General features: G+C 39.9%; 1 protein-coding gene across 3 annotated transcripts in view; it reads right to left on the bottom strand.

Annotated features, from left to right (window-relative positions):
• The window catches only part of armh4 (armadillo-like helical domain containing 4), an 83,087-nt gene that overhangs the window by 23,765 nt on the left and 44,353 nt on the right, over positions 1 to 14,969 (bottom strand). The gene's annotated exons all lie outside the window — the stretch shown is intronic.

Here is a 14,969-nt window from a genome sequence, read left to right as displayed (position 1 = left end):
TCCTTCCTATTCGCACTGCTGCTGATTGTCCGGGACAGACGCATGCACAGTAGAGTGAGAAGTTCGGCTTTTCACTCTACTGTGCATGCGCGTGCAGCGATACAGGAATGAGGAAGCGCTGCAGGTACCCCGGGCTGGTGCTGTTCTCTCTGAACAGGGGCACCAGCCCGGGGTAAAAGGTAGGCTATTGAAGTCACTTGGGGGTGCCTAACATTTTGGTACTCCCAAGTGACTTTGACTTTCCTTCTCCTTTAAGGTGGCAAGTATTTAAAGAATCCAAAGAGGCTATTCAGTGATTCACATTTTTGTTGGGAGGTTAAGGTGGTCTTTAAATCCACCCTACACACTTTATTATTTTGGGACAATACCACAAAGTCTGGTCTGCTGAAAAAGTACATAGTTAAAAATCAAAAGATGGAAAAGGAGAAAGTGCTGCTATAATGGTTAATTCCCATTTTATTATGAAAAATCTGGTTTTAACACTCCAATCCTTCTTTTGAAGCCTTCTGTATGTGGCACTATGGATCTGAAATAGCTGGATACTCCAGTAGCCTACTTAACTGACTTAACTGGTGCAGGGCACCAGTTTTTAGCATAGACCGCTAAGGGTATACACATTTGAAAAAGTTGGGATTTATTTATTTTACATGTGCATATTTAAAGGAGAAGGAAAGTCATTTTGGCATTTTACTGCCAATAGATTCACCACATAAGTACCACCTAGAACACTATATTTATTCTGCAGAAAGCATTACCATACCTGACCCCTAGAAGCCTTTATAGCTCAGATTACACATTGCTAAGGGAGGGGGGAGGGAGTTCTTAGCATTCTTGAGGGAGGCGGGAGCAGGAGAGAGGAGAGAACTGCTCTGGCGCCAGATACCCTAAGAACATGTTTACAAAAAAGGAGACAAGAAATCCTGTGTTTCTTTTGATAAGAGGACTCAGTGCAGCCTTTTTGTAAGTGCTTATGGCTGTATTTACCTTTCTGATAAAGCTTACTTAGTTTTTACCTTTCAGAAGAGTGATTGTCCAGCACAGCTGACCTAGACCTATCCTATTTCATTCCAATTTTTGAAGTAGCTTTTAAGTTCAGCTTGGCAGTAAGAATTTGCTTATTTATTTGTGATAAGGTACACAGCTGAACTGCACTGTTATCTGTGTTACTAGCTGATGTGAAAGAATTAGAAATGGGTTGAACTACCATGGGCTGCAGCAGGTGCCGGAGCACTGGGGAACAGCAACAATAACTAAATCTTAACTATGGAAATAGTATGCAGTTTTATAGCTATAGCTCTGTGTAACAGGGGAGCAAAATTAATTCTGCATTGTACCCCCCACTGGCTTTTTTCCCGTACTGAAGAAAAGCCTTATGCAATCTCAGCCCTGGAATTGTTTTCTTGTTTAGTCTTGCCTGTGTTGCAAATGAAATGGAAGCATAAAAATGATTTAGTACCCCTCATTACACTACGAACACATCTTTGCCTTTCAAGTGCAAATGATAAATCCATTTGCATATATATTGGAGTACACATGATTTCCATCAAAACACAGGACAATTCCATTTAATTATGTAGGGAAAGTGGGCCTCTGCATTCATTTTGCATATCTTCCACTATATCCCAGGCAGCATGCACCAGTGGAAAAACAAGAATTGAAGTGTCTGTTATAATAGAGACCTCCAAAAATCAGGTGGAGACAGAGCCAAATGGTATAGAGATTATAATGGCTAAAGGTGGATATAAGAAAGGGCTGATGAGAATTTTTTCCAGACTTGGGACCACTGGGAGACCCTATAGTACTTTGTCAGGCCAGTATACAGTAAACCAATATGCAAGGTACATATTGGGGGAGACAGGCTCTGGGCTACAGTGTAGATAGGCCCTATTATAATCCACCTCAGTTTGGATTCAGTATATTAGCACTTTGAAGTTGCACCCCCCACCACTGGATACTTGCTGGCTAAATCCAGGAGTCAAAGGCAAAGGTGCAGCTTTACAATAACAGTTTTAAATAAAAGTTCCTGCCCTTCTTCTAAACTGAACCACAACACAGGTGGGTGGAGACAATGACAGAACCACTGTCTCTTTGTTAATATAAGAAATAGATCCGTTCTATGTTAAGTCATACTGTAAAAACAGCATAGCAATGATTTCCAATAAATCCCCTGATGACGGGTCACATGACCTGAAACACGTAGAGAGCTGCTACACAGATTTTCCCAAGGAGCAGGAATAAGCTGACCCACCGTCATTCACTGTTTGCTGGGGACATTTGGAGATTCCTTCAGCCCAGGGGGACTGCAAAAGCTGTAAAATACTGGTGCTCAGTGGAGCTACAATAGAAGAACTCAAGATGAACACTGAAGTATGCTAATTAACAGTGTCGGACTGGCCCACCAGGATACCAGGAAAACTCCCAGGTGTCAGTGGGCCCTCTTGCTTCTTTATATTTAGCCTATTTCATGGTCATTCCCTATTTCTGCATGAGAACATGGAGGCTTGATAGATGGAAAAATAGTATAGTATGTAGAGAAAAGAGACTAGGATAAAAAAGAGTTTGAAGGAGGAGAGGAGGAATTAAAGTTTTGAGAGCGGGCCCATTATCCAGGGTTTTCTGGTGGGCCCCTGCCATCTCAGTCCGACACTGCTAATTAATGTCCACATGCTATGTAACCTGATTTAACAGACTGTTACCTGCACACTGGGAAAAGGCTACTTGCCTGATATGTTTTTTTTTTTTAATTAAATTAGGCTGGTGAGCAGTGTTTTAATGAATTTTTTTTTTGTTTTTATAATCTATACTATTGGCGCTCGCCACTTGTTTTTTTGTTGATGATTTCCAATAAATACTGTGAGGACCATATTACTATAATGATAGCAAATTTGGGTTACGTCACTAATCTGCTGCAAACTGGCTACCATGCTGCTTTATAGGTCAATAAAATAATTTGTTGGTATTTTAGAGAACTAATGGTTTCCTAAAAAGGATTATGGTTAGAAGTCCTGAATTTTATATACCGAACTTACTGTACAAGTCCCTCAACGTTTAGTAGCGCTACAAAAATAGTGACTGAGATCTTCAAAAATGTCCACAGAAGCTCCCTATATTCTCCCTCATATGCTACTGAAACATCAGCATCTGGCACAGAGATCTTAAGTGCTATAGGGCTGCAGTGGCCTTGGGCTGAAATAAAAGCTCAAACCATAAAAGCCAACATTTTGTTTTCTAGAAAAAAAAAATCGATTGTAAACACAATTGAGTTTTTTCTTTATGAAGAAACTTTAATTGGAAAAACTCCATCGCTTTAAATTGCAATACAACTCACAAGTTTATTCCATTTATTTTTACACATTCCAATGTTTATAAAAAAAATCTAAAAGACACAACTACATTTGCCCCATAGTGTATCATTTCCTAGCTTAGTTCTTTGTTCTTAGTTCTTTAATATTTTCTCCAGCACACAATCAATCTTCTTTCAAAGCAAATATCCATTTCATATATGCCTACAGTTTTCCCAAACGGAGTATCTTTTGACAATTATATTGATTAAGCATCTTGTCTAATCACTTTAATCTTTGGGTAAAGCCAATAATAACAACTAGCATAGGCAGATAATAACCGCTAACACAAGCAGAGAATATATCATATTGGGCAGGAATATATACTGAAAAGCAAAGAGAGTTCAAAAGCAAAGCGAGTTTAAAGAAAATCAACAATATTTGCTGTCCCTTAAATGCAGAACTATGTGACTGATTAGGCAAATCAGTCTATTTGTTTTAGACATAGTGCCATCATTAACTGCAGCCCCAAAATTGTTAGACAGCTAGGTCTATCTTTGAGTAGAAATTGGCATTTTCTTGAAAAATAGGCTCAAGAATGTTATCATCAGACAAAAGGCACTAAGGCAACAAAACTCATTTAAACTCTGCCTATGAGATGTATTACACTGCACATTATAAACATGCTCACTAGCTGCAGGAGACACCACGTAAATATACATAATGTACCTTCCAATACAGAATTTATAACCCTCACATTCTAATGTTAGACTTACACATGATCAAATGTAATAAGAATACAAATTATAGCAGGATAGGCCCCTCAGTGCTGATTTGATTCAGCGTGCGCAGTTGCTGGGGAATTGGGAGATTAGAAGGAGAAAGTTAGTCTTGCTGCTGGCTGCAGATGTTCTTCCAAACCCTTACATTCTGCTGCATAGCCAATACCCACAAGTTGTTCCCTAGGTGTTTCCAAGCCCATCATTTGGGGCATTGGTCAGCTTAGTTTTCCATTGTCACGGATCAAATCTGGTACAACTGCATAAAAGTATTATATGGTAATATATACAGTATATAAGTGTTCCTTTAGCACCTTTAGCCATCAGGGTTGGACTGGGCCAGCAGGACCCGGTAAAAAACCCAGTGGGCCCCCACCAACCCAGACCCGATCCAAAGCATTGGCACTCCCCTGCTGACCTCCTTTCCCCAATCGCAGCAAGATTAACTATAAGGTACGCACACTGGGGGGGCGGACAGCAGGGGCCCCCTCCAACGCTGTACAAAAGACTAGACGGATCATTTAAACATGCAGCTACAAGTGTGGCTGTTAGATGCAAAGATTGTGCTTATTGATACCAATCATTAAAGGGGTGGCTAACCCTTAGGTTAACTTTTAGTATGTTATAAAATGGCCTTTTCTTAGCAACTTTTCAGTTGGTCTTAATTTGTTTTTTTTTAGAGTTTTTGAATTGTCTTCCTCTTCTGATTCTTTTTTTTAGTTTTCAAATAGGAGTCACTGACCCTAGCAGTCAAAAACTATTGCTGTGTAAGGCAAAAATTGTATCGTTATTGTTATTACTTAACTTCACCTTTAATTTAAAGGTGAACACCCCCTTTATATGTATTTGTGTCCAAACATGCTCCTTTTACGTATGCTAAGTCTCTTCTAATGAATCATGTGCATGGTATAAATACATTTTTATTTATAATGCCTTTATGCACTGTATACAGCTTAAGAGGCAGATTTATCAATTTTCTAACTCGCAAATTGTACTCCAAAAACCCCCCATAAGTAAAATTGTAAAAAATAAAATGCTAGATCTACTCCCGAATGTTACATCAAATTATTCAATATAACAGTGGGACAAACTTGCCCAGTGTTAATAAATGATCCCTGCTATGTTATATTTTGTAGCAGCTGGTTAAGATTTGTTCCATAGCGCAGTGTGTATAACAGTGACGCTATAACTCATTCATTTTCTCTCCTCACTTCCCCCAACTCTGCTGCTGCAGCTAACCTCATCCCAGTACAGGTTGCATGTTCTGCACAGCCAATCCCTTCCACAGGACAAGCAGACCCTCCAGCAATAGGTGTGTTTAGCCTAGTTAACTCACAGCAGAGGCCCAGGGCCCATCTGGCACCAGATTTCAAGTGAATGAGAAACATGCTGCCTATGACAGACACTGGCGCTGTCAGGCAAGTCAAAATAACTGAGCGAGTCGTGCCTGGCAGTGCTAGTGTCTGTCACGGTCAGCATATTTCTCATTCAAGATAATGTAAAATGGCTGCTGGCAAAACAGGCATTTTGGTGTTTTTGATTATGACAATACCGAAATTAAAAAAACTGCATATGTACCTAAAAAAATGTTGTGCGTATCAAGACTTTTTAGCAGCAAGCACTCAACTACAGTAACATTAGCTGAAAAATCAAATCTGTGATTGATCAAATAAAAGGTTTCGCAACCCACAACTTTTAGCTTTTTTCTTTGCAGTGAGAACTGATGATATGTGCTTCCTTCTCACTGTCACAAGAAATATTATGATAGCTTTCAAAAACCTGGCTTTGAGGGTTTAAATGGAGCTTATGCTTGGTCTGGCAGGTTAAAATGCATCCTTACTGAAAAAAGGTCAGAAGGGAAGCATAAATGGAACATTCCGAATGCTCAGTAGATAAGTGGGCAGTGTCCCAGTGGATTTCTTATTTTAGTTGTCAAACAAAATATTTGTAGAGAATGCCTACATTAGAATCAGGGATGCAGCCATTATCAAGCAGCACAGAATGAACAGAAGAGCTGGCTTATAAAGCCTTACTGCAATAGGTTGCTGCAATAGGTTGCAGCTGAAGCTGATCAAATTACCTAGTGACCTAGTAGAAAGACACATGAAGGAAGAAGATAGCAGCTGCCATTATAAAAAAGTGCAGAAGCCCTTACACTGGCACTGCCTACTGGATGAAAAATAAAGAATAGAGTCATGATGATCTTGCATCTTTTTTCTAAAGCTTTTGGGTGCTTTTTAATGTCTATGTTGCATGTGCAATCCTATCATATGCACTTTGCTACTGAAAATATATCTGATATCTGGTATATTAAATGTAACCAGGGCTGGTTTGACCATTTATGCAACCCTTGGCCATTCTGTTGCCTGTGTTAACCCAAAGCCCCACAGACATAATAAACTGAAATTGCTAACTAAGCTCCCCTGTAAAGGTCTGCTGAAACAACCTGGGCCATTTGTGGTCCTTCCACAAATCAAGGCCTGAGCTTAAATCTGAAAGCACACCATCTCCTTGAGAATGCCTAGAGTTTTAATGCCTGGAATGTGTCACTGAATGCGAGGCAATAAGACAAGATAGCTATGAAACTATTATACATTGATCTTTTAATATTTCTATTAGACAAATGAAGCAACAAAACAACAAATTAAAGTTTAGTGGCCTTTCAAGTGAATCAGTTTTTATTGGTGTTTGTCAGCATTGATTTCTATCTTGAGCATCTTTAACCACTTGCCTGCTGTAGACTGTAAAACTGTTGGTGCTGGCTGTAAAGGACCTGACTTTCAGTGTCACCGATACCCAACAGGCAAGGGCTTACAGCAGAGTTTACATTTACAGTATAATTGGTATCAGTCATAATTGTTGAGTAAACGTGTTGAGTGGTTTCCTTGTTCTAACTTTCATCACAAGTCAGCAGTCAGAAATGCCCAACTGGTAAGCAGCACAATTTGCAGTTTAGGACGCACACTATTACTATAGGGAAAACGAAGCAAATAAACAAAAAAAGCAGATCTAGGAAACAGAATTATTAAACATGGGTTATCTTATTAAAACTGAAATAACAATATAAGATGCAGTATAGAAGCTGTTTTGTTCCACTAAAAAACTGAATCTTGAGGGAAAGTTTATCTTCTAGGAGGACAATGATCCTACCAAACACATGGCCAAAGCAATACTGGAGTAACTCTACAGCAGGGGTCCCCAACCAATGAGCAACTATCAAGTGTAAAAAGGGTTGAGGAGCAACACAAGAATAAGGGCTGTAATTGACTCAAGTACACCATGTACAATTGGAGTGCCTCCAAGGATTCAAAAATAACCATCTGCTTTGAGGTCACTGGGAGATACATATTGCTCATGAGCCACTAGTTGGGGGATCACTGATCTACAACAAAAAGGTTAATGGCCCAGTCAAAGGTTGGATCTCCTTTCAACTTGGTGTCTGTGGAAGTATTTAAAAATCGAGGTGCAGAAGCATCATCTGACTATCCTGAACAAGCTGGAGCAAATCTGCCTGGCAGAATGGAGCAAAATAGCTGTTAAACAATCTGCAACCCCAAAATAATTACAGCTGTTACTGTAGCAAACAGGGCATATCTGGGACTGCTGCCCCCTGAGGCCTCACTGTCATACCAAACTTTAAGCTGCTTGCCTATTTTGGTAACCAAGAGTCTGACAGGATCTCATAAGTGCTACATTAGAAGTGGATGAAAATCAATCCAGTGTTTCCCTATACATCAGTTTACAGAAGATGAAAAGGGCGTTTGAGGTTACTTCAGCTGCTATAAGATGTCTCCATAACTTTTATCTATGTGCACTAGGATTTTTCATTAAAAGAAAAATTACCAACCAACTGGGCAACTCGTAACAGCCCTATTTTTTTATAAGGTAGTCTTAAAAGTGGACCCCCAATGGGGAAACCAAGTTTAGGTGACTTTAAGATGTATTAGATATAAATGTGCAGGCAGATTAAGTACTGTATGTGGGAGAATTTATGCTCTTTTTAGTCATTCAAATGTTCTACACAGCCAACAATGTATGTGGGTGGTGCAGGTTTGTCATAGAAAAATAAAGGAGGCATTTTATTTGAGTAATAGGGTTCATATATCTGAGTAGGGAGATTTTGATCCTCTCTGCCTGCTACCCACTTCCTGCTAGGGTGGGAGTCCTAAAAATGTAAAAGCTATCCCTTATTAAAATAACTGTTAGTTTTCTTCAAACAGAATCAGTAAATCTATTATGTTGGCTGTGAACTTGTATGTCCTGATACATTTGTTTACTCAATTTATACCAAATGTCACATGATATGTGTACAGTACATCACTGATAGTATTTGTTTAAAAATCTTTAAACATTCAGTGGTTTTCCCTTGATAATGTGCAGCCAAATAAGAAAGTTCAGTGAGTATAAAGGTGGCCATACTTTATTGATACGCTTCCACCCACACCTGGAAAAGTGTTTGCCCAAAAAGCTTGCAGAGTGTGCCGTAAAAGGGGTATAAGACGAGATACACGGTACTACTGCCCTAAGTGCCCTCGCAACCCTGGGTTATGTCTCAAACAATGTTTTGAGATATACCATACTCGGCTGCACTATTGAAAGGGTAATAAATTGTTGTGCACTGATAGAATTTATTATAATTGGCATCCCGCTTTGTGCAAAATTAATATAATAGCCTTTTGGTTTATGTATTCAGGTCAGATTTTTTTTTTAGGTTTTATGTCGTGGTTAGTTTGGGTGTTTCCTTACCTAAAATGTTATGTTAGGTTATGTATAGCCAACTGAGGTGTTGCGTGACGGACTGGGCCCCTAAAAATTTGTGGTGCGTGATGATCATGATGTTTCATCTTGCCTGCGGATGATTTCATCTCCCCTGCTGATGCCACAAGGTTTTTTTTTTACTGACACCTCATAAGCTACCCTTTCAGGGCAGTTTCTACGGCTATATGTATTTCTGGGTGACATTTTAGGTTTTACTAGTGTACAGTATTAGGTCTCCATGGAATATTTTTTTTATTATTTTTGCACAGTTAGGGTATTTGTTTGCAGTAGTGAAAAGAAAGTTCTAGTTTGTTGGTAGATGGGAGTTAACATTTCAACACTTATGCTAATTGTAGTCTTTCTCCCTATTATGAGTAATAGTACTGTTCTGATGGCATAGCTCTTTTGGTTGGAGAGAAACTGGCGAATTCACAACTCATTAGCTCAGCTTTCAATGCAGATATTTAGTCCTTTATTTTGGGCAATATATATTTTGTTCTTGGTGCAGGCATTCAGCTTTTTTCAGAATTGGGGTGCTATGCAATTTATGTAATAGATTACGGCACTGTGTAATGGGGGGCACTGTGTAATGGGGGGCACTGTGTAATGGGGGGCACTGTGTATGGGGGCAATTGAAGGCACTGTGTATGGGGGAAATTGGGGGTACTGTGTATGGGGGCAATTGGGGGCACTGTGTATGGGGGTACTGTGTATGGGGGTATTGACTATGGGGGCAATGTGTATGGGGGGTACTGTCTATGGGTGCATTGTGTATGGGGGGGCAAAACTGGTACATAGTTATAACTCACTTATAACTGACTGCCTTATCTTATTTTTATTAGATAGTACAGTATGAGGGTATAGCACATTTGCGTCTGATCCCGCCATTTCAACTATATATAAGGAGTATTTTTTCTTTTTTCAAAAATGGGGTGTGGAAATTGGGGCCACAAAAGTGGGCACACACAAAAAATTGCCGCGCTTTTTTCAAATGTTGAGAGGTATGCTTTAGCTAATGCCAGGGCTGAACTAGGGGTAGGCAGAAGAGGCACCTGCCTAGGGTGCAACAATTGGGGGTAGCCAGGCAGAAACCTCTCCTGCCTAACCCTAGCCCGCGCTCCCTTCACTTGCCCCCGCCGGTTGTCATTACTCGGTGGGGGCAATGACTCCCTTTCACCACCTCCCCGCATCAACCGAAGATTCGCAGGAATACAGATGAAGCTATACAGTCAAAAGATGTTCAACTAAACAGATAAAGGTAAATAGAATATATTTTGGGGCTAAATTGGGCAGGTTTTTTTAGTTGTTATTGCAATTTCGGGGAGAAATCTAACTTTGGATCTTTTTTTTCTTTATTTCAGGCCAAATTGCAAACTTCTACGGAGAACTGCGTCCACAATTCTGCATGCAGGAAAGCAAGAATGGCGCTGCTGAATAGCCACAGGTGTGCACTTTCAGAAAACATATAGTTTCTGGGGGTATTTCACAGGTAAGGGGGTGTTTAGACTGAAAAGCTGCATGGTGTGTGCACTTAGAGCGCAGCTCCAAACTTTCGAGCTGAAATTGCTCTTATGTATTGCCCCTGTTTTGGGCTGTTTGGAGGCCGTGGCTTTAGGTGCACCCATGCATGTGGGGTATCGTTTTGTTCAGGACAAGTTGCAGATTGATGTTTTAGTGGTTTTATTTCGTTGTTATGGCAATTTCGGGAAGAAATCTAACTTTGGATCATTTTTTTTCTTTATTTCAGGCCAAATCGCAAACTTCTACGGAGAACTGCGTCCACAATTCTGCATGCAGGAAAGCAAGAATGGCGCTGCTGAATAGCCACAGGTGTGCACTTTCAGAAAACATATAGTTTGTGGGGGTATTTCACAGGTAAGGGGGTGTTTAGACTGAAAAGCTGCATGGTGTGCACTTAGAGCGCAGCTCCAAACTTTTGAGCTGAAATTGCTCTTATGTATTGCCCCTGTTTTGGGCTGTTTGGAGGCCGTGGCTTTAGGTGCACCCATGCATGTGGGGTATCGTTTTGTTCAGGACAAGTTGCAGATTGATGTTTTAGTGGTTTTATTTTGTTGTTATGGCAATTTCGGGGAGAAATCTAACTTTGGATCATTTTTTTTCTTTATTTCAGGCCAAATCGCAAACTTCTACGGAGAACTGCGTCCACAATTCTGCATGCAGGAAAGCAAGAATGGCGCTGCTGAATAGCCACAGGTGTGCACTTTCAGAAAACATATAGTTTGTGGGGGTATTTCACAGGTAAGGGGGTGTTTAGACTGAAAAGCTGCATGGTGTGCACTTAGAGCGCAGCTCCAAACTTTCGAGCTGAAATTGCTCTTATGTATTGCCCCTGTTTTGGGCTGTTTGGAGGCCGTGGCTTTAGGTGCACCCATGCATGTGGGGTATCGTTTTGTTCAGGACAAGTTGCAGATTGATGTTTTAGTGGTTTTATTTCGTTGTTATGGCAATTTCGGGGAGAAATCTAACTTTGGATCATTTTTTTTCTTTATTTCAGGCCAAATCGCAAACTTCTACGGAGAACTGCGTCCACAATTCTGCATGCAGGAAAGCACGAATGGCGCTGCTGAATAGCCACAGGTGTGCACTTTCAGAAAACATATAGTTTGTGGGGGTATTTCACAGGTAAGGGGGTGTTTAGACTGAAAAGCTGCATGGTGTGCACTTAGAGCGCAGCTCCAAACTTTCGAGCTGAAATTGCTCTTATGTATTGCCCCTGTTTTGGGCTGTTTGGAGGCCGTGGCTTTAGGTGCACCCATGCATGTGGGGTATCATTTTGTTCAGGACAAGTTGCAGATTGATGTTTTAGTGGTTTTATTTCGCTGTTATGGCAATTTCGGGGAGAAATCTAACTTTGGATCATTTTTTTTCTTTATTTCAGGCCAAATCGCAAACTTCTACGGAGAACTGCGTCCACAATTCTGCATGCAGGAAAGCAAGAATGGCGCTGCTGAATAGCCACAGGTGTGCACTTTCAGAAAACATATAGTTTCAGGGGGTATTTCACAGGTAAGGGGGTGTTTAGACTGAAAAGCTGCATGGTGTGCACTTAGAGCGCAGCTCCAAACTTTCGAGCTGAAATTGCTCTTATGTATTGCCCCTGTTTTGGGCTGTTTGGAGGCCGTGGCTTTAGGTGCACCCATGCATGTGGGATATCGTTTTGTTCAGGACAAGATGCAGATTGATGTTTTAGTGGTTTTATTTCGTTGTTATGGCAATTTCGGGGAGAAATCTAACTTTGGATCATTTTTTTTCTTTATTTCAGGCCAAATCGCAAACTTCTACGGAGAACTGCGTCCACAATTCTGCATGCAGGAAAGCAAGAATGGCGCTGCTGAATAGCCACAGGTGTGCACTTTCAGAAAACATATAGTTTGTGGGGGTATTTCACAGGTAAGGGGGTGTTTAGACTGAAAAGCTGCATGGTGTGCACTTAGAGCGCAGCTCCAAACTTTCGAGCTGAAATTGCTCTTATGTATTGCCCCTGTTTTGGGCTGTTTGGAGGCCGTGGCTTTAGGTGCACCCATGCATGTGGGGTATCATTTTGTTCAGGACAAGTTGCAGATTGATGTTTTAGTGGTTTTATTTCGTTGTTATGGCAATTTCGGGGAGAAATCTAACTTTGGATCATTTTTTTTCTTTATTTCAGGCCAAATCGCAAACTTCTACGGAGAACTGCGTCCACAATTCTGCATGCAGGAAAGCAAGAATGGCGCTGCTGAATAGCCACAGGTGTGCACTTTCAGAAAACATATAGTTTGTGGGGGTATTTCACAGGTAATGGGGTGTTTAGACTGAAAAGCTGCATGGTGTGCACTTAGAGCGCAGCTCCAAACTTTTGAGCTGAAATTGCTCTTATGTATTGCCCCTGTTTTGGGCTGTTTGGAGGCCGTGGCTTTAGGTGCACCCATGAATGTGGGGTATCGTTTTACTCGGGATAACTTTTTCTTTTACAACCTGCCTTCATTTGAAAATTTTCATTAGTGTTTTATTCTCAAATTTACTTTGGACTTCGTTACTGTGTTTCAGAAAAAAAAAAAATTTAAAAATATGGCATATGTTTTTACGCTATCTGTACGACAGGAGCTACATTTAGAGCAAAAACTACACCACAACTAAAAATATAGAGGTGTGCGGTTTCTAAAAATGTGTGACTTATGGGGGTCTTCCATTTCTGTCATAAGATATGCCATGTTAAAATAGAGATGGCCTTTTCACTTTTATTTCTATGTAAAATTGCGCAAAATGCTGTTTTATTATTGTGGTGTCTTCTGGGCAAGAAAAGTGGGTTACCAATACATATTTGGTATTGTTGGATTCAGTAGAATCGGGGCTTTTAGAAACAGTAAATTTTTTGTAAGTTAATGTAATCGTTCTTGGAAAAAAAACACAAAATAAAAATACTTTTTTCTTTATTTCACTTTTTTTTAACATATTTCACTCAAAAAATGTGTTAAATCTCCAGAAAAAGTACAAAATTTTATTACAATGTTCAAGCCCAATTCGTTCCGGAAAAAACGATATATAACATGCTTTATTTCATGTAGGTTTTCCTGTCAAGAAACCGAAGCAAATGTAATGAGTGCAAAATGTCTAAAAACAGCTTGGCAGTAGATGTTCACTTTTGGGACAAATCGGCTGGCAGTGAAAGGGTTAAATGCAGTGGTCTAAAACTAACTTTATGTAGGATAAATCGGGGGATGTTCTGAACATGAAATAGTTGGCAGACACCAATTGTACCAAAGTGACTTCCATTGTAGGTCCCCCAAGGATATTGTCCGATACACAATACATGCACAGATTTTATCGTTGTCCAACTGAAATTTTCTAACCCAACCGATCAACTAAACAACCAATCGATATGGTACGAAAATTATCAGGGCAATAATTCTAACACACACGCCGAAAATCATATGAAACTTAATTTTATTGGTGCGTGTATGGCCAGCTGTTTCTGTTCTGAAACAACTGTATTATGTTTAAAGAAAACAAATAGCTGATACATACAGATATTTTTCTTCAGTCGGAAGAAAAGAAATTCCAATTTCAAGAAAAAGGGCACATTCTGTCTTGCAGAAAATTATGATTTTGTGACTGCTCAGGAAGATACATGTGACTGAGTGCAGGAACAACACAAGCTACACAAAAGATATATGGGCAATACTACCTTGTGTTAAAGGATGTATTATTTATCAACTGGATTATGCCTGCTGCAGCTTCATATATATTCACTAGCTGTGACATCTACTGTTATGAGCTCTGCAAATTAAAGAATACAAACTCAGGTCTTAAAGAAATTCCACAAATATGCCTAATGAATCTGGTTTATACCAATAGAAATGTGTTTCTTTCAGGTTCATAGCTTATATGTGCATATTTTACCAATGGGACATATGTTGAAGGGTCCCAAGAGGGTCAAAGCTACTACAAAAGGAGAATAATGCAGACATTTATACACATACACGTGTAAATAAACAGGTACCACAAGTATATAAACATTAACACCCACTTTGCAAAGGGGTCCAAGGTACTGCTGGAATCAAAAAGAATACTACAGGAGCAAAAATTGTCTATAGTGCACGTTAATGTGATAGGGACCTTAGACTGTAGTTCCACTTGGGTTGGGACTGATGTGAATGATGTAAAATGTCTGTAAAACACTAGGATGGATAATGAAATTGATACAATTAATAATAATAAAACTGGGCACAGCAGGGGCCTAAACACTCCTGAAGATACAGCTGAAGGGATATAGACACTGCTGTTGGACCACAAAAGAACCTGTGGAAGAGATTTCAAAGGATGACTGCAGAGAGGGTAAAAAAACACCAGAAGATGTGGAGATATAAACCTATAGGACTCAATTAGAAAGTGAACATAGATGGAGGTGATTTGTTTTTTGTTTGGGAAGGCTCAAGGTAACCTGGCCTGTATTACTGCATGATTTGCCATTCACATTCATAATTAATGCCCAGTGAATTAAAAGTTAAAGAAAAAAACAGGTTCCAGAGCTTGCAAATCTTAATGATCTGTCTGGCTGCTGTGACTGCTTACCTTTGTGTAAACTTTAAATTGTATCAGTACTTAGATTAACTGGCTGGCAGGCAGAGTATGGCACGCACAAGTAGCATAG

Source organism: Xenopus tropicalis, chromosome 8 (genome assembly GCF_000004195.4).
Source record: "Xenopus tropicalis strain Nigerian chromosome 8, UCB_Xtro_10.0, whole genome shotgun sequence".
Lineage (NCBI taxonomy): Eukaryota > Metazoa > Chordata > Amphibia > Anura > Pipidae > Xenopus > Xenopus tropicalis.
The sequence above is the reverse complement of the archived record's forward strand: the minus strand, read 5'-3'. Positions and strand labels throughout refer to the sequence as shown.